The 20,364-nt window shown below is 35.8% G+C and overlaps 1 pseudogene; it reads right to left on the reverse strand.

The window, feature by feature from the left end:
• Nucleotides 1–5,702: 5,702 nt before the first annotated feature.
• LOC109679107 (olfactory receptor 5B2-like) lies at nucleotides 5,703–16,160 on the reverse strand (annotated as a pseudogene).
• Between the last annotated feature and the right edge of the window lie 4,204 nt (nucleotides 16,161–20,364).

Consider the following 20,364-nt stretch of genomic DNA (forward strand, 5'->3'; position numbering starts at 1 on the left):
CACTTTTTTGAGAATCATGTGATGTCCTGTAGCAATGAGAAATTAAGGAGTAGAATGATAAAGATAAAAATACTTAGCTGTGGATAGAAACTGAAATGAGATATCATGTCAACCCAGTAAAAATGGCTCTAATCAAAAAAACAAAAAATAACAAATTCTGAAGAGACTATGGAGAAAAGGGAACTCATACACTGGTGGGAATGTAAATTAGTACAGCCACTATGGAGAATAGTATGGAGACTCCTCAAAACATCAAAAACAGATCTTCAGTATGATCCAGAAATCCCACTTCTGGGTATATATCTCAGGAATTGGAAGTAGACTATCAAAGAGATACCTGCATAACAAATCTTGTTACTTGCATCAAAATACTTGGGACTGGAGGACTAAGTGAAATAAGCTGACACAAGAAGATAAATACTGCATGTTCTATGTTTTATGTGAAGCTAAAAATATGTCTGTCTGAATGTAGAATAGTGATTAGCTGAATCTGGGAAAGGAGGAAAAGGTGGAAATAGAGAGCAGTTAGATGAGGAGTCATCACCATAACCTATTACATCTTTTATAAAGAACTGAAAGAGAACAGCTTGAAATCTCTGAACTTAAAGGAGTAATAAAGAAAACGAAATACTAACTACCCTATTTGATCAATACATGCTTAGACCTATCCTGAAATATCATGATGTACCCAAGAAATACATGAAACTATCTTAATAAGAAATAAAAGCTAAACAATAATGCACCATCTTAAATTTAAATAAATAATGCATGAGATTATCTAGTGCTTATTTACTTTCAATGGGTAACAGTTGTGATGCAATGGAGCTAACATCTGAAGAACAAGACAGAGTTAACAAGAGATTTAGGAAAATTTGAATGTATAAATATAAATACTATGGACATTATTTAATTATAGTACACATTTGTACTTCTAAATTCTCTACCTTTAAAGGATAGGGTTTATGGCAAGAATTAGTGCATTAATCATATATAACACCAATTTGTTCCCACTTTCTAAGTTTTATAGGTTTATACACTGATCTACAGAGTGTTTAACAAGTTGCCCAAAATGACCTATCTGGAAGGGTCACATCTGCCAGTTCAGTTTTCTCTAGTCTACTAAGAGTTTATTTTTTGTTGCTCACTTGTTGAAAACTGCCTAGAAAACTTACATGTTAGTTGATTCCTCACAAGCATATCTGAGTTTGATTGCTTATCACACTTATTTCATAATTATGAAAAAGATTAATTAATTTATTCATATTTGCGCAAGTATTAATTGATAACTCAAGCCTCAGGTTCAAAAGATTGATTCTCAGATTCGGTGGGCTTCATTGAACCTGAGTCAAATTGAATTTGAAAGAGTTTGCAACTACTCGTTATCTTCATAGGTCCCAGTTGGTGCTTGGGTTTCACAATGAGGTAACTGAGAGATAGATGCACGGTAGGTGTCAGGATAACTGGGGTGATAGAAGCAGGCACAGCCAGCAGAGGCACTTCCGATGGAAAGGCAGAGCAACTGTCATAGAGCTTGGCCCTGGGAAGAGCCACGCATTGTCCCTACCTAGTCAGTATTGCTCCACCCCAACTTCAGTGAACCTTGTTATTGCACCTACAAAATGAAAGTGTCAGTGAGAACTTTCCTCAAGGAGTTATTTTAATAATTAAATAAAACAATACATTTTAACTTAGGAATAAAATGCTGGATGTTTAGTGCAGCCTGATGAGGGCAATCTACATTATTATTAGGAAGGAATAACAGTCTTTATGTTAGTTTGACAAAGGTGGATGTCAGCATGTGGAATTTCATGTGTGGGTAAATTTAGAAGTCATAGCTCCCCATTAAATTTGCATTTCCTTACTCACTTGTACCACTGAGATTGTCTATTACTATTCTCACTGTCTTTTTCCCACCTGTGTTTCACTGCTCTGGGGAGTCCTTGTGTTTAATATGTTCTTTGAAATTCATATTTAGTCTGATTCAAAAGACATTCTTTTTCTTCAATTCATTCTTTCTGTTGTAATTGTAATCCCTTAGTTGAATATAGACACTTAGGATTTAAAATGCATAGTTCATGGGTTACCTCTAGCTTGCAGAACTGATTTGGGAGCAAGCTCCACTTGTGAAATTATTATTTGAATTTGTTCTTTGTGCAAAATCAGTGTTTTTCATTAGAAAAGACATCCATCTTCTCTTAACAACTCTTCTGTACTGTCTTATCGCAATGTAGTTTGTAAGTGTAGCCCATGAAAGAATTATATTTTTCAATCTTAACACACATAACCACCTTCAAACTATACTGTTTCATGAGCAATGGTAAGAGCTTTTCACATAAATGTGTGCATGTGTCTGATAGGCATTATTAACAGTTGGAATTAAAGATTTGAAAAGTTACATGTTATTCTACAATTATACAACTAGTATGAAAAGCATTAAAGATTGAAACCCAGTTTCAATCTCATCAAAATCTATGTCTTTTGTCACTTCTCCATCAGCACATTTAGGTGTACTAGTTATAAGAAGAAAGAACTATGGAGAAAAAAGTTAAAATTTTTGATCAGATAATCTTAGTTCATGTAGTTCCCTTTTTAGTTTAAAGAACTGTCAATTTACACTTCTGTTATTATTTATACTTATTTTATACTTCCAACATTGCTATCAATTTGTTTTATATCAAGTGGAGATTAATTGATAGTGAACAAAATACAATTAGAAGTTATTTACTGCATAAGCTATGTAATTTTTTGTTCATCTTCTTTATGTAATCAGAATGATATCTAACAAGTATCAACACTCTTCATATAAATACAAGTTTTAATATTCATAACTGAGACTGAGTCTATTTCCTTAGAAAACATCTTCAAAATATCTATTTCTGTGCTCATTTAATTTATATTATCTGTACATGTGCCTCTGCTTTTGTATGAATTAAACTTTTCATTAAAAATATGAACAGCTATTTATATGACAATTGCATATCAACCTTTTCATTAAATGCATACAAAAAATATACAAGTTACGTTTCTGCTGGAAAAGAAGAGATAGTCAATCCTGAGTAGACAGTCTGAAATCAGAAATTTACCCATGGAATAATACACTAATGTTGCTAGAGAATTTTCACTCACTAATATTGGTCAAAGTATTCCAAGTTCTCTAAGACAAGGAATGATGAAAGGAAAAACACTGACATGAATCCACTCAGCAGGGATCAAGTCTTGAATTCACTCATCCTCACAGTGCTCTTCTTATTTGAAAAGTAAAATTTCCTTCTTATATAGTTCACAGCATTCAGATAAATGAAGGGCCTAGCACAGCACACATGATTTCCCCTTCAAATGATGTCATGCAGAGTCTCATGAGGATTTCAGATGCTAATGCAATGGAAACAGGAGGGAATTACAGAAAATGAATCTCTCAAGAGACACCACAGACAAGGGCATCAAGAGCTACTCTGCCACCTTCCTCTGAAAGAAGCAATTAAATTGTACATGGGCCATAGCAAGTATGCAGATTATACACGTTTTTGTGTTGCTTGCTGTTATTCATGTTTTTGTGTTATGCATAGTTTATAAAAAGTAAGTTCCATGTTTTTAGGTATCTTTGTAAGAATTTGGTCAAATGCATATAGTGATATAACCATTACCACAACCAAGATATTTCAGAATAATTCTTTTACCTAAACCAAAGCCCAGGATCTTTGTGGTCAAACCGTCATGCTACCAACCCCACATGGAAACCATTTAACACTTTTTGGTCCTTTGAAAGAAACCTTGTAGTAGTCTTTGAGTCTTGCTTCTGTCACCTTGCATAACATATTTGAGATGTAAATATTGTTACATTTATCAAAAATGGAATCTTTGATTGTGTAGTATTATTCCATTAGGAATACTGAAATAGGAGAAGTCTGAGAGGGTGACAAGCCATGAGGTAACTTAGCTAAAGCATGACAAAATGAACAGCATTAACTATTTGAAGGCAAGAAACATGCATTCATTGTCATTCTCAGTGCTTTTTTATTGCATACATTAAGATGTAGAAGAAGATATTTTGACATAGATGCATACAGTGAAATGATTATCAGAGTCAAGCAAATTAACCTTTCCACCATCTCATGTAATTACTTATTGTGCCAAAAGCACCTAGTTTATTCTTGTAACAAAACTCTTAAATATAGAAAAATATTTTCACTGAACTTTTACATAATGTAAAGTGGGTTGCCATAACAGAATATATTGGAAAGGCCTTTACTGTCTTTTCACTTTTTTGTATTTTAAGTATTTTATCCTTTTGAAAGCTATAATGTATGTCGTTCTTACAAAAAGTATTCAGTCAAGACAGAAACATTGCTTCTTTGAGATATGGTATGTATTCTCAATAAAATGTGCCTACAAAGTACATTCATTGAAGATTAAGACTACTGGAAGTTATTAATCTAAAAATGTAATATTCTATGTTATTTTATATAATTTTAGCTGAATCAATTATAATTCTATTATAAACACTCAGCACATTCATTTCTTTTCACAAGTGATAAGAGACATAATGAACTACTCTTTATTACAAAGATATATTCTTCATTTACTTCTGATAAATCTTCACAGTCATCTGTATGTGTGCACATGCTCACAAGGAGCACACACACATGCCTCTGCTCAGGGGATTGTTTGTGACAATTCTTTACATGCATGCCTATATCAGCATCTGACAAAGAAACTGCATTCAGAACAATTGACAGCAAAAAGCAATCCAATTAAAAATAAGAAAATTATCTGAATTGACATTTATCAAAAACTATAATTAGTCACCAGATACATGAAATATGTTAAATATCATTAGCTATGAGTCACAATTATAATGAGAAATCAACTCATCACAATTTACTGGAATGTGAGGACAATTTACTGAGGATGTGAGGAAAAAGGAAATCTTATAAATTAGTATATAATTGAGAATGTAGAGAATAAAATTTAGTGTAAAATTGGATCTGTCACATGACCCAGCTATCCTACTTTGCAGTATATTTCCAAATAAAAATAAATCAGCATGGCAAAGGGAAACCAGCTTGCCCACATTTATTCCAGCACTATCCAAAATAGCTAAATATGGAATCAACTAGGTGTCCATTGAATTTAAAAATATGACCACATATAGGTATATTACATATATATATATACATATTATTTATTAAATAAAGAACAATAAAATCTTGTCCTTTGCAGCAATATGGATGGACCTGGAGGACATCACATTAAGTTAAATAAGCCAGGAACATAAAGACATGTACCACTGTTCAGTAACATATGTGGACCCTAAGAAAATGTTGCCTAAAAGCACAAAAGTGATTACTAGATATTGGCCAAAGACTAGAGAATAGGGAGGCAAGATTTGATTAGTGCATGTGATATATGCATTTATTGAAGTATCACACAGAGCCCTATTAATATACACAATTAACATGTTAGTCATAATAAAAAATTTAATGCAATTGGTAAGTTTTTCACAAACAGAACCCAAACATGTAATGATTTCCATGAATAATTCTTATTCAGGAATTAAATTTCTGGACATGTATTATTTTTATAAGCCCTAGAAATTTGAAGTGATAAGGATATGCCTCCAGGAATTAAACAACCTGGGAATTTAAATGTGAGTTCAGATGATCCAAAAGACAATAGACTGGGATATTTTGTATCCTACAATATTAAAACCCCAGTCTTAGAGATGATTTGGCCCTCTCAAATATCTTTTTGAATGCAGTCTTGACCTCCTTGTTCCTCAGGCTGTAGACCACAGGGTTCAGCATAGGGATGACCATTGCATAGAAAACGGATGCCATTTTGTCTGTGTCCATAGAATGACTGGAGCTGGGCTGTAAGTACATGAAGATGACTGTCCCATAGAAGATAGAGACTGCAGTGAGATGAGAGGCACAGGTAGACAGAGCCTTTTGGTACCCTTTTGCTGAGTGCATTTTGCAGATGGTAATAAATATGAACAGGTAGGAAATCAATACAACCAGAAGAGCACAAAAGACATTGAAACTTGAGACAAAAATAAGAATCATCTCTCTAATGTGTTTATCAGAGCAAGCAAGAACCATGACTGCTGGAATATCACAGAAAAAGCGACGGACCACATTGGACTTACAGAAGGAGAGACTGAATGTGTTCATAATAAGGATGGAGGCATTCAGCAAACCACAGATGTAGGATCCTAGCACCAGACACAGACACACACTTGTTGTCATGATGGTGGTGTAGTGTAAGGGCTTGTACACTGCTGCATAGCGATCATAAGCCATTAATGCCAAGATGATGTTTCCACAGTTGCAAAGGCTGAAAAGAAGAACATTTGAGCAGCGCATGCATTGTATGAGATGACATTGTCCTTTAGAAGGAATCCAGCCATCACTTTGGGTGTGACAGATGTTGAATAACCAAAGTCCACCACAGAAAGGTTGCTGAGAAAAAAGTACATAGGAATGTGGAGTTGGGAGTTTGAAAGGATCAACAAGACCATCTCTAGGTTCCCCAAAAGGGTTATGAGGTAAATGATGTTGAACAAGATAAACAGCAGAATCTGTAGTTCTGGGGATTTGGTCAGACTCTTTTTTTTTTCATTTTTCTTTTATTATTCATATGTGCATACAAGGATTGGTTCATTTCTCCCCCCTGCCCCCACCCCCTCCCTTACCACCCACTCCGCCCCCTCCCTATCACCCCCCAATACCCAGCAGAAACTATTTTGCCCTTATTTCTAATTTTGTTGTAGAGAGAGTATAAGCAATAATAGGAAGGAACAAGGGTTTTTGCTGGTTGAGATAAGGATAGCTATACAGGGCATTGACTCACAGTGATTTCCTGTGCGTGGGTGTTACCTTCTAGGTTAATTCTTTTTGATCTCACCTTTTCTCCAGTACCTGTTCCCCTTTTCCTATTGGTCTCAGTTGCTTTAAGGTGTCTGCTTTAGTTTCTCTGCGTTAAGGGCAACAAATGCTAGCTAGTTTTTTAGGTGTCTTACCTATCCTCACCCCTCCCTTGTGTGCTCTCGCTTTTATCATGTGCTCATAGTCCAATCCCCTTGTTGTGTTTGCCCTTGATCTAATGTCCACATATGAGGGAGAACATACGATTTTTGGTTTTTTGAGCAAGGCTAACCTCACTCAGAATGATGTTCTCCAATTCCATCCATTTACCAGCGAATGATAACATTTCATTCTTCTTCATGGCTGCATAAAATTCCATTGTGTATAGATACCACATTTTCTTAATCCATTCGTCAGTGCTGGGGCATCTTGGCTGTTTCCATAACTTGGCTCTCGTGAATAGTGCCGCAATAAACATGGGTGTGCAGGTGCCTCTGGAGTAACAGTCTTTTGGGTATATCTCCAAGAGTGATATTGCTGGATCAAATGGTAGATCGATGTCCAGATTTTTAAGTAGCCTCCAAATTTTTTTCCAGAGTGGTTGTACTAGTCTACATTCCCACCAACAGTGTAAGAGGGTTCCTTTTTCCCGCATCCTCGCCAACACCTGTTGTTGGTGGTGTTGCTGATGATGGCTATTCTAACAGGAGTGAGGTGGAATCTTAGCGTGGTTTTAATTTGCATTTCCTTTATTGCTAGAGATGGTGAGCATTTTTTCATGTGTTTTTTGGCCATTTGAATTTCTTCTTTTGAGAAAGTTCTATTTAGTTCACATGCCCATTTCTTTATTGGTTCATTAGTTTTGGGAGAATTTAGTTTTTTAAGTTCCCTGTATATTCTGGTTATCAGTCCTTTGTCTGATGTATAGTTGGCAAATATTTTCTCCCACTCTGTGGGTGTTCTCTTCAGTTTAGAGACCATTTCTTTTGATGAACAGAAGCTTTTTAATTTTATGAGGTCCCATTTATCTATGCTATCTCTTAGTTGCTGTGCTGCTGGGGTTTCATTGAGAAAGTTCTTACCTATACCTACTAACTCCAGAGTATTTCCTACTCTTTCTTGTATCAACTTAAGAGTTTGGGGTCTGATATTAAGATCCTTGATCCATTTTGAGTTAATCTTGGTATAGGGTGATATACATGGATCTAGTTTCAGTTTTTTGCAGACTGCTAACCAGTTTTCCCAACAGTTTTTGTTGAAGAGGCTGCTATTTCTCCATCGTATATTTTTAGCTCCTTTGTCAAAGATAAGTTGCTTATACTTGTGTGGCTTCATATCTGGATCTTCTATTTTGTTCCACAGGTCTTCATGTCTGTTTTTGTGCCAGTACCAGCTGTTTTTATTGTTATTGCTTTGTAATATAGTTTGAAGTCAGGTATTGTGATACCTCCTGCATTGTTCTTTTGACTGAGTATTGCCTTGGCTATTCGTGGCCTCTTGTGTTTCCATATAAATTTAACAGTAGATTTTTCAATTTCTTTAATGAATGTCATTGGAATTTCGATGGGAATTGCATTAAACATGTAGATTACTTTGGGGAGTATTGACATTTTTACTATGTTGATTCTACCAATCCATGAGCATGGGAGATCTCTCCACTTTCTATAGCCTTCCTCAATCTCTTTCTTCAGAAGTGTATAGTTTTCCTTGTAGAGGTCTTTCACATCTTTTGTTAGGTTTACACCTAGGTATTTGATTTTTTTGAGGCTGTTGTAAATGGAATTGTTTTCATATATTCTTTTTCAGTTTTTTCATTATTAGTGTATAGAAATGCTAATGATTTTTCTATGTTGATTTTATATCCTGCTACCTTGCTATAGCTATTGATGATGTCTAGAAGCTTCTGAGTAGAGTTTTTTGGGTCTTTAAGATATAGGATCATGTCATCTGCAAATAGGAATATTTGACAGTTTCTTTACCTATTTGTATTCCTTTTATTCCTTCTTCTTGCCTAATTGCTCTGGCTAGGAATTCCAGTACTATGTTGAATAGGAGTGGAGATAGTGGGCATCCTTGTCTGGTTCCTAATTTTAGAGGGAATGGTTTTAATTTTTCTCTGTTAAGTATAATGCTGGCTGTAGGTTTGTCATATATAGCTTTTATAATGTTGAGGAACTTTCCTTCTATTCCTAGTTTTCTTAGAGCTTTTATCATGAAATGATGTTGGATCTTATCAAAGGCTTTTTCTGCATCTATTGAGATGATCAAGTGGTTTTTGTCTTTGCTTCTGTTAATGTGGTTTATTACGTTTATTGATTTTCATATGTTGAACCACCCCTGCATCCCTGGGATGAAGCCTACTTGGTCGTGGTGAATAATCTTTTTGATGTGTTGTTGAATTCGGTTTGCCATTATTTTATTGAGGATTTTTGCATCAATGTTCATTAAGGAGATTGGCCTATAGTTCTCCTTTTTGGAGGTGTCTTTGACTGGTTTTGAGATAAGTGTAATACTGGCTTCATAAAATGTGTTTGGTAGTTTTCCTTCCCTTTCTATTTCATGGAACAGTTTAAGGAGGGTTGGTATCAGTTCTTCTTTAAAGGTCTGATAGAATTCAGCAGAGAATCCATCAGGTCCTGGACTTTTCTTTTTGGGGAGAATCTTGATTGCTGTTTCAATTTCATTTTGTGTTATAGATCTATTCAGGTGTTTAATTTCCTCTTGGTTCAGTTTTGGATGATCATATGTATCTAGAAATCTGTCCATTTCTTTAAGATTTTCAAGTTTATTTGAATATAGGTTCTCAAAGTAGTCTCTGATGATTTCCTGGACTTCCATGGTGTTTGTTGTTATCTCCCCTTTTGCATTCCTAATTCTACTAATTTGGGGTTTTTCTTTCCTCATTTTAGTCAGGTTTGCCAGGGGTCTATCGATCTTGTTTATTTTTTCAAAGAACCAACTTTTTGTTTCATTAATTCTTTGTATGGTTTTTTCGGTTTCTAGTTCGTTGATTTCAGCTCCTATTTTTATTATTTCTCTCCTTCTATTTGTTTTGGGATTTGCTTGTTCTTGTTTTTCTAGGAGTTTGAGATGTATCATTAGGTCATTGATTTGGGATCTTTCAATCTTTTTAATATATGCACTCATGGCTATAAACTTTCCTCTCAAGACTGCCTTAGCTGTGTCCCATAGGTTCCGGTAGGTTGTGTTTTCATTTTCATTGACTTCCAGGAACTTTTTAATTTCCTCTTTTATTGCATCGATGATCCACTGTTCATTAAGTAATGAGTTATTTAGTTTCCAGCTGTTTGCATGTTTTTTGTCTTTACTTTTGTTGTTGAGTTCTACTTTTACTGCATTGTGGTCAGATAGTATGCACGGTATTATTTCTATTTTCTTATATTTGCTGAGGCTTGCTTTGTGCCCTAGGATATGATCTATTTTGGAGAAGGTTCCATGGGCTGCTGAGAAGAATGTATATTGTGTAGAGGTTGGATGAAATGTTCTGTAGACATCTACTAGGTCCACTTGATCTATTGCATATTTTAGATCTTGGATTTCTTTATTGAGTTTTTGATTGGATGACCTATCTATTGATGATAATGGAGTGTTAAAGTCTCCCACAACCACTGTGTTGGCGTTTATATATGCTTTTAGTTCTTTCAGGGTATGTTTGATGAATTTGGGTGCGTTGACATTGGGTGCGTACAGATTGATGATTATTATTTCCTTTTGGTCTATTTCCCCTTTTATTAGTATGGACTGTCCTTCTTTATCTCGCTTGATCAATGTAGGTTTGAAGTCTACTTTGTCAGAGATAAGTATTGCTACTCCTGCTTGTTTTCGGGGGCCATTGGCTTGGTAAATCTTCTTCCAGCCTTTCATCATAAGCATATGCTTATTTCTGTCGGTGAGGTGAGTCTCCTCTAAGCAACAAATTGTTGGATCTTCTTTTTTAATCCATTTTGTCAAACGGTGTCTTTTGATGGGTGAATTAAGTCCATTAACATTAAGCGTTAGTACTGATAGGTATGTGGTGATTCCTGCCATTTAGTTGTCTTAGTTATTTGAAGGTTTGATTGTGTGTACCTAACTTGATGTTACTCTCTACTGTCTTGCTTTTTCTTATCCTGTGGTTTGGTGCTGCCTGCCTTTTCATGGTGAAGTTGGGTGTCACTTTCTGTGTGCAGTATCCCTTGCAGAATCTTTTGTAATGGTAGCTTTGTGGTCACATATTGTTTTAGTTTCTGCTTATCATGGAAGACTTTTATTGCTCCATCTATTTTGAATGATAGCTTTGCTGGGTAGAGTATCCTGGGGTTGAAGTTATTTTCATTCAGTGCCCGGAAGATCTCACCCCCTGCTCTTCTTGCTTTTAATGTTTCTGTTGAGAAGTCTGCTGTGATTTTTATGGGTTTACATTTGTATGTTACTTGTTTTTTCTCTCTTACAGCCTTCAATATTCTTTCCTTAGTTTCTAAACTTGTTGTTTTAATGATGATATGTCGTGGAGTAGTTCTATTTTGATCTGGTCTGTTTGGTGTCCTGGAGGCCTCTTGCATTTGTATGGGAATATCTTTCTTGGGATTTGGGAAATTTTCCGGTATTATTTTGTTGAATATATTACACATTCCCTTTGCTTGCACCTCTTCTCCTTCTTCGATGCCCATGATTCTCAAGTTTGGTCTTTTGATGGAGTCAGTGAGTTCTTGCATTTTCTTTTCACAGGTCTTGAGTTCTTTAATTAATAGTTCTTCTGTTTTTCCTTTAATTACCATTTCATCTTCAAGTTCTGAGATTCTGTCTTCTGTTTGTTCTATTCTGCTGGATTGGCCTTCCATTTTGTTTTGCAGTTCTGTTTTGTTCTTTTTTCTGAGGTTTTCCATATCCTGGCTGTTTTCTTCTTTATTGTTGTCTATTTTTGTCCTGAGTTCATTTATCCATTTATTCATTGTGTTCTCTCTTTCACTTTGGTGTTTATACAGTGCTTCTATGGTTTCCTTTATTTCTTCTTTTGCTTTTTCAAATTCTCTATTTTTAATGTCTTGGAATTTCTTGAGTGTCTCCTGTACATTTTGGTTGACCCTATCCAGTATCATCTCTATAAAATTCTCATTGAGTACTTGTAGTATGTCTTCTTTTCAATTATTCTTGTGGGCTTCATTGGGTCCTTTGGCATAGTTTATCTTCATTTTGTTGGAGTCTGTATCTGAGTTTCTGTTCTCTTCATTCCCCTCTGGTTCCTGTACTAATTTTTTGCTGTGGGGAAACTGGTTTCCCTGTTTTTTCTGTCTTCCCGTCATTGTCCTTGGTGTTGTTACTGTCCCTGTACAGTGCGCAGTTAAGTATTTTCTAGCTTGTAATAATAACAATGGTAATATTGAGAATGGAAGTGTGAGCTGAGATGGAAAGCAAGAAGTTAAAGAAAAGGGGAAAACAAATATACAGACAAGAGGGAGAAAGCAGAACAAGGTATCAGACAAGAGAGTTTCAAAGGTATAAACAGGGAGTGTTAGTGTACTAATCGACAGTAAGCTGAACAGACAATAGAGAGACAGAGAGGATTGAAAATCAAAGATAAAAAAATAAAAAATAAGTAAATGAAAGTAATATCTATATATAAAAATGAATTAAAATAAAATGGAAAATAGAAAATTAAAAAAAAAAACACCAAAAAACTTCCAAGTTTATATGCAATGCAGTTTCAGTCTTAATAATTTGGATGTCCGTCTCAATCTCCAGTCCTGGAGTTGGTGCCTCAGATGTTGTTCTGTAGTTGTCTCATCAAAGGGGATGCATAAAGTAGAACAAAACTGCACACACACACACACACACACACACAAGAAAAAAAAAAAGCCCCACCAAGTGTCCCCAGTTCAAATGCAATACAGTTTCAGTAAGTTTTTCGGCTTGCAGGTGTAATTCTGTTGTTCTCTCATCAAAGGTAGGGAGAAAAAGAAAAAAAAGCGTCTGGAGACAGTCCTGAGAATGGTATCTGCAACTGTGGCTTGCCTGCCTGCTGCTCTCATCCTGTAGCTGGCGGCGTTATTTATGCAGATCTCTGGGGTGAGCTAGCACTCACCTGGTCCCACAGGCTTTGTTTGCTCAGAGTTCTCCTGTGCGGGAGCCTCTGCTACAGGCTTTCCCCTTTCCAAGCACTGGGAAAGGTGACACTGCCCCACGTTGTCAGGCCTGCATGTTTATTTACAGTTCCTGTGGGAGGTGGGTCTTCCCCCCACTCCTCTGAAGTTTTCCTCCCACTGCCACTTTCAGCAGCTTTCCTGCTCCTGCTTACTGGGCGGTGCTGCTGCTCCTGCCAGCCGCCATGTTTGTGTACAGTTCATGTGGGTAGTGGGTCTTCCCTCCTCTCACAAGCTTCCCCGCTCCTGGTTGCTGGGCGCGCGTCCCACTCCCGCCAGAGGCTCTCCGGCCTGCCTGGCTTGTTTATTTACAGTCCCGGGAAGGATTCCCTTCCCCCAATCTTCAGCACTCAGGGCGCCCCACCCTCTTTCCAGTGTGTCTTAACTGTTCTTATTGCTTATTACTCAGTTTCTCTTTTTTTCCCGGGTGGAGGTCAGTCTGTCCAGGGGGTTATGCTGCTCTGGCCCAGGCTTGTCTGTGGGTCTACCGCGGTACCGCGAAGCTCACCTGTTCCGCGTCTTCCCACGCCGTATGGGCGCCAGCCACTGGCGGCCCCGGGGGCCCTCCTCGTTTCTCCGTTTAACATGAAGTGGAGATTCTCTGCACTGGCTGGAGATGTGGAGGGGTCAGAGTTATGCCTTTTCTCAGTGATTATGCCTGCAAAGTGTGTCTCCAGCGTCTCTCCAAGATTTCACTATAGGAGGGTCGCTTTCTGCTTCCTACCTCTATCCACCATCTTGGAATCATCTCTTGATCAGACTCTTGAGGATGAAATCCTTCACCTCTGTGCTGTTAACCACAGGAATTAAAAGTTCTCTGCAGTAATAAGAAAGAAAGGAACAGCTGATAAATAAAATGATATTGCACTGAAATATATAAACACTGTGTTACTTCATCAATGTCTTTATTCATCACGATTCTCTTATCTAAAGTAAAGATTTGAACAAAAAGTTAAGGGAAAATGATCTATATAGCTTCAGATTATTGAAGCTGAAGAATTCATACAGACCACATGGCCAAAACCACTCTTGACTAAAGGAGCAAACTGGCATTCAAAACATGGTAAACTTTTGTGTCACATATTCGCAATAAAGATAATTCCCAATTCATATTGTCTGAGACTATTAAAAGTTTATTTGTATATAACATTTATTACAAATATTGTGTTCAATATTTTTATCTTTAATCTTTTCAAAAAACCTACAAAAGTTTAAATATTTTGTGTTGGTTACATGAGTATCCTCTGACAGAGCTGAGTTTCAACTCACAAAGACTGGTCCCCAAAACCTATTGTCTTAAGAAGTTTAAGAGAATTGAATTCAACTCAATTCCTACTTGCTCATTGTGTCCATGAGACCAAATAAGTCTTTGGTTTTACAGCAGAGTAACTGAGAGACACATTAAAGTAGATGAACTAGTATAGCTGCAGCAGTAGAAGAACATACAATCAGCAAGGCATTGTTAAGACAGAGTTTGGAATTAGTTGTTAGAGCTCAGACTCAGGAAAAAGATTCATGTACATTTAAATAGTAGCTCCACATTTACTATTTGGAAGACATAAATCCAAATTAATGTCTTTTAGTCTTCTTCTTAACTTATAAAATGAAGATTATAATGGAATCACTCAGAAGTGATTAGTATAATGGTTAAATATAATTATCCATGTTTTAAACGTCAGCACAGAATAAGTATTTAGCACAATCTGGATGAGTCTTATCCACAAGGTGGAATGATGTTCTCCACCTTGGCTTGGAAACTCTAAAAGGTGAGTTGCAAGGTTTCAATATGAGGTTTAATTGGAAGTCAGACTTAATCATGGATTTGCTTTCTTTGCTTGCTGGATGTACTCAGGCTTTTCTACACCCTCTAGTACTTCTCTATATAAGCCATTTGTGTGTGAAACCACAAATACTGAGACTATTTTGTCCTTCAATTTACTTCCAATCCATGCATGAAACTTCCTTATCTAAACTCAGTCTTCCCCCCACCTTATTCTCATTCCTTAGCTGAATAACAGGGACAAAGGTTGAAAATTCACAACATTGCAATTCCATGTTCATAATTTTGAATTTAAACCTGGAGATTTTGGTCCAGTGCCTATTCTTTTATAACGACTTTTCTCTCCAATCTTACTTCTGGTCATTTTATAAATTCATTTTGCATTGTTATTCTCTACAAATTTCTAACACAACTAAGACATTTATAGGTTTAAATGTATACATTTTACAAAAATTTCTCAATGTTAAAGGTAGCATTATTATTAATATTTTGTAGATAAGAAAATGGAGAAATTTAGAAGTTAACTTATTTCCTAAAATTATGTGTTTATTATGAATTCCCATGCAGGTTGAATGAGTTTACACGATGTGTCTGAATATTGCTCCACAGCTCTCACACATGTAAGGGAAAGGGTGAGATTAGGGAGTAAGAATTGTGAAATGGAGCATGACTTTAAATTACTTCACGTGGTCACTTCTCAAGTCTAAAGAACTTCCAATTCAAATTCTTCTGGCTATCTACCTTACAGTGACAGAGGAGGACAGTACATAGAATGAAATCACTACACTCAATCAAATCATCATCTATCTTAGGATCTTCTCCATCTTCTTTAGAAATGTAGCTGATGTTGTAAGTATTATTGAACTTCCTGCTCAGGGAAGCATTTTCTCATTGGAACTCCAGCCTAACTTCTAAAACAGTATTCACGGCATACCTTTCTAAGCACATTCCTTTAATAATATTAGTCGCCCTACTCAACATGTATTAAATTTTCACTAAAAACTATGGAATATAAAAATTTACCTTGCTTCTTGAATAAAAGTTCTGGAAATCTTTTTCCAGAACTTTTCAGTAATCTGAAATTCTGCCAGGGATGGGCGTATAAATTCTTTTGGAGAAATTCTCTCTTTCTGGGCCTAGTCAATTGCCAATTGCCTTAGACCATAATTTCTTTGTTTGTGAAACAGATACAATATAAACAGATCTGTGTGGTTTATAGAAATGTGTCTGTGAATGTCAAATAAAATAAATTCCATAAAACAGCTCATAACTGGGTTATAATTTTGAACACATTCAGTACAATTGTTACCTTGGGATGTTTTTCCTCTCAATAGTTACAGACTCATGGAAGATCCGCAGTTTGGGGAAGGCCATCATGTACTAACAACTATTCTCTTCCAGTAAATAGGGTAACAAAGTGTCTGTGAACCCAGCCTGGTCCTGTGTAATTGATGTCAAACGAAAGTAGGTTGGGATTGGGATTTTAGACACCAATGATCAGGGTCTGGAGGGAGCATTAGAGACATGTAGATCTCAGGGGAATGCCCCCACGAAGGTAATCAAAGTTCCTGATTCCACTTACTTAAAAATGAAGTAATTAAACTGCCTTTGGGACCTGGTTTAATTTGTTGAGCAAGTACACAGATATGCTTGTATTATTTTTTGCCATTTCTTTTCTCAGCTGAGGTTTAAAAGTTATGGATGGAAAAAACTACCAATTAGGGTACAGTTATGAATTTGGATATATGTGTATGATCAAGTAGCTACTATGATATTCAGAATAAAGCACAATCTTATCTGTCAAAAAATTCTCACCTTCATTATTCTTGAAACCATCCTGCCACCCTTACCTTCTAGAATGTACTGATTTGTATCTATGACTTTTGCTTTATAAAAAGCCATATAAATTGAATCATACAGCATTTACATTCTTCAGCCTGGCCTGTTTTACTTAGCATATTATACATAATGCATAATTCAACTGTTTCACATTTAAGTAGTTTGTTCCTTGTCATTGCTGGTCAGGGTCCATTAAATGGATCAAATTGGATTGTTTATTTCTAGCTTTCACTGATTACGAATAAATCTGTTATGAACATTTATATACCAGCTTATGTATGGAAATTGGTTTTCATTTTGCTTGAGCAAATGCATTGAAGTGGGATTATGGGCTAGTGTGATAAGTTTATATCTAATAGCATGGAGCATTGCCAAATACTGTTTTAAAGTGGAATGTGATTTTGCATTCCACTGGTGATGGATAATTCCAATTCTTTAATGTCATCAATAATTCTTAGTACTATCTACCAGGGCAGGGAAAGTATGTTCTTGACAGAATTAAGAATCTTGGTGAAAGGTGCAAGACTTTGAGAAAATTATGTTACTTAAGAAACTTAGAGAAGTAATTGGCCTGAATGGAAAAGTAGGGGAGTTTAAAATCACATATACCATCTAAGGCTATACTCTTTGGGGAAGCAAGAAACTAGTCAACAATTGAAGATACATAGGGAATTATATGTCTACAGAGACATTAAAAAGCTGTGAACTATTCAAAGGATATATTGTCAGCATATCAAAGGTATACCTGAACTCCCATGTTCATTGTTCACTGTTCACAATAACTAAGATATGAAGTAAACCTAGATGTTCACCATTGGAAGAAGGGAAATCTTAAAATGGTATACATACATGTGGATCATTATTCAGCCCTTAAAAGTGATATCCTATCATCTGTAGTGAAATGGATGAAACTGGAGTCTTTATGCTAAGTGAAATAAATCAAAGATATATATTACATGTTCTTTCTCATATGTAGATGTTCAGATAAATGTTGACAATTATAAATGAAAGTAGACCAAGCATGGTGGCTCACACCTCTAACCCTCAACTATTCAGAAGGCAGACATCAGGGGGATTACAACTGGGTAAAAGTCAGTGAGGCACCATTTCAATCAATCAGCCAGGTATGAATACAGACCCAACACAATGCAAACAATATTATGAAAAACAGGTCATGCTAAGTGGAGGTCACATATGAGAAAGGGAGGTAAAAGAAGAAAGTTAAGAAGGTGAATATGATTGATGTAGTCTCTATACAAAAAGTGATGTAGAACTTTTAAACCTGTTGACATCACCATAAGAAGAGGACTAAGGTAGAAAGGAGAAAAATAGAGAGGATGAACGAATTCAGGTTATGATACATATATACATGGAAATGTCACAAAGAAACTCCCTGCATAGCTATCTAATGAGAAAAATGTCATTTTTTTTTACAAAATTGGAGAACAGAAAGACAAAATGTGTCCTTGCCTGGGGGATTAGAACCAGTGGAAAGGGGGAGGATATATAAAGGCTGTAGAAAGGTGAGTATGGTGGAAATATTATGTACACATGTATGTAAATGGGAAAATGAGGCCTGTTGAAACTATTCCATGAATGGGAGAAGGAAGGGATAAAGGAAAATAATGGAGAGGGTGAATTCAACTATAATATATTATAAGTACTCCCCTGGTATAGCAATAAAAAATTTTTTTAAATCCAGGTATGGTAGCACATCACTATAGTCCCAGCTATGTGAGAGGTAGGTAAGAGGATCACAGTCTGAGGAAATCCTCAGGTAAAAATTCTGAAAAATAACTATAGCAAAAAGGGGGCTGGAAACATGGCTCAAATGGTAAAGTGCCTGCCTAGCAAGTGTGAGACTCTGAGATCAAGCCCCAGCATCCCACACCCAAAAACGAATATATAACAGTCATTGATAGAGAGTGAGATGGGGGAAATAGAAACTGCTAGACAGAAGCAATAAGTTCTAGGGTTCTGTAGCATGGTGCGAGGAGCACAGCTCTCAATAAACTGTTTTAAATTTTACAAATAACTAAAACAGAGGAGTTCAAGTCTTCAAACACAAAGTAATGATAAGGAGATGGGAATGTTAATTATCAAGATCTGAAAAGGACATATGGCATACTTGCATTAAAATATCACACTGCACCCTATAAATATGTACAATTATTACATGTGAATCAAAAAATAATGTAAAGGAGAGGAAAACATTAACTAACTTGATTTGATCATTACCCACCATATGAATATAACATATTATAAATTTTTACCATTAAACTTTTTAAATAAATAAGGAAGGTTCTGTGTGTGTCCACAGCTGTGTATGTACAAGTAAAGAACAAAGAAGGTGCTCATTACGAATTTTCAGTTGATCTTGAGATCCTGCACAAATAGAAAGCAAAATCCAATATTCACCAACTGCCAAGGATTGTTTTCCTTTGCATCAAAGTGTGTTTGTTCTCTCAAAATTAACTTTATGTTAAAGCAAGTCTTAATCAATATGAGAAAACTGAAATACTGTCTGACAACAATGCAATAAAATTAGAATGAAGCAAAAAAAGAAACAGCAGAAAACTGCAAACAATTGGAGGTTAAACAGCACATTGTTCCATGGTTAGTGAGTTATTGAAAAATGAGGGGAGGACATAAAATACTTTCCTGGCATTTAATGGGAATGAAAAGACAACCTATCAGAACCTATGGGACACAGCAAAGGCATAACTAAGAGGAAACTTTATAACCATAATGCATATAAGAACCATCTCCAGTAAATGACCTAATGCTACATCTCAAACTCCTAGGAAAACAAGAATAAGACAAACCCAAAAGTAGAAGAAAAGAAATAATAAACACAAGGGCAGAATTCAAAGAAATAGACACCAAAAAAAAAAAAACCTTACAAAGAATCAGCAAAAGAAAAAGTTGGCTCTTTGAAAAGACAAATAAGGTTGACAAACCCTGACATATCTGACTAAAATAAAGAGGGAAAAGACCCAAATAAATAAAATTAGAAATGAAAAAGGGGAGATCACAACAAATACCAAAGAAATCCAGGGAATCATTAGGGACTACTTTGAAAACCTGTATTCAAATAAATTAGAAAATCTAGAACAAATGGACAAATTTCTACATACCTATGATCATTCAAAATTGAACCAAGATGAATTAATCACCTCAACAGATCTATAACATGCAATGAAAATGAAGCAGCAATGTCTTTCAAAAAAGAAAAGTGCAAGACCTGACAGATTCACTAATGAATTCTACCAAACCTTTAAAGAAGAATAATACCAACACTCTTAAACTTTTCCATGAAGTAGAAAGGGAAGGAACACTGCCAAACTCATTCATGGAAGCCAGTATTATACTCATCCCCAAACTGGAAAAGGGCACAACAACAACAAAAAAAGAGAATTACAGCCCAACCTCTTAATGACTGTAGATGCAAAAACCTTCAATAAAATAATGGCAAAACAGACTTCAACAGTATGTCAAAAAGATCTTACACCATGATCAAGTTGGTTTCATCCCAGGAGTGCAGGAATGGCTAACCATACACAAATCATGAAATGAAATACAGCATATTAACAGAAGGAAAGACAAAACTACTTGATCACCTCAATAGGTACAGAAAAATACATGACACAATTAAACATCTTTTCATAATAAAAGTTCTAATGTAGTTAGGGATAGAAGGAAAGTACCTCAACATAGTAAAGGCTATATATGACAAGCC

Source organism: Castor canadensis, chromosome 1, assembly GCF_047511655.1.
Source record: "Castor canadensis chromosome 1, mCasCan1.hap1v2, whole genome shotgun sequence".
NCBI classification, from domain to species: Eukaryota; Metazoa; Chordata; class Mammalia; order Rodentia; family Castoridae; genus Castor; species Castor canadensis.